Raw genomic sequence first — 1,236 nt, 5'->3', positions numbered from 1 at the left:
GACACAGACTAACATCTCCTTTTCTGTAGTGGAGTACTTTCATTCAGCAGGAGACAGTGTTCGGGAGGCGAACGCCACAACCCGCTCCACTTGATCTGGATGTAACTGTGTCAACACAGCGCCTAGCCCGTAGTCTGATGCGTCTGTGGTGATAAAAGCAGGTAAGTCAGGGTCATAGACGGCAAGTGCGGGACTTTCCAGACGGAGTTTTTTCAGGTTACTGAAGCTCTCATGTGCTGCCTCGTTCCACTGGAGTTCAACTTTCATGTCTGTTTTCAGCAACTGTCGCAGTGGCTCCACCAGTGTAGCATAATCTGGAATAAATTTACGGAACCAGGATGACAAACCCAGGAATGAGCGCAATGCAGCCATATCCTTTGGAGTAGGAGCCTCAGCAATAGCAGTAAGATGATGTTGGCTTGGACGTAGGCCTTCCTTTGAGATTACATGGCCCAGGAATGTGATGTGTGACTGGCAGAAGGAACTTTTCCCAGTATTAATCTGCAGGCCGACGTCTCTGAGACGTTGGAGAACAGCTTGCAGGCGTGTATCATGCACCTCCTTTGATGTTCTGTAGACGATGATGTCATCCAAGTAGTTGCGAACACCAGGCAGATCTTTCAGGACCGTTTGCATCATTTTCTGGAAAGCCGAAGGTGCTGATGCTAGGCCAAATGGAACACGTGTGAACTGGAACAGTCCCTCATGAGTGATGAAAGCAATCAGCTTGCGGCTCTCCGGATGCAAAGGTAATTGGTGGTATGCTGAGCTCAGGTCAATCTGGCTGTAGTGGGTGGCACCCGCCAACTCAGAAAACAGATCCTCCATGTGAGGAAGAGGATGGCAGTCAGTAATGATGCTTTTATTGGGTTCACGAAGGTCAACACACAGTCTCAACTCCCTTTTGCGCTTCCGGGCCACGACCAGAGGACTCACCCACTCAGCTGCATCGATCCTTTCAATTATGCCAGCTTTGAGTAAGCGAGAGAGTTCTGCTGATACCTCTGTACGTACACTTAATGGCAGGTGTCTCAGCTTTTGACGTACAGGCAGCACATTGTTGTTTACCTGTACTTTATGGATGAACCCTTTAACACACCCAAGCTGAGCTGGTGGAATAGGATCAACATTGTATACAGCAGACTTCCGGTTAGTAGAATCCGGCTCATCTGCAGTTTCATCCTGAATGCGGTCCACTTTGCCTCCGACGATGCAGACGTTCAGTGCTCTAATGAG

Source organism: Pundamilia nyererei, unplaced genomic scaffold, assembly GCF_000239375.1.
Source record: "Pundamilia nyererei isolate P.nyererei 1_Seehausen unplaced genomic scaffold, PunNye1.0 scaffold00389, whole genome shotgun sequence".
In the NCBI taxonomy this organism is placed as follows: Eukaryota; Metazoa; Chordata; class Actinopteri; order Cichliformes; family Cichlidae; genus Pundamilia; species Pundamilia nyererei.
The sequence above is the reverse complement of the archived record's forward strand: the minus strand, read 5'-3'. Positions refer to the sequence as shown.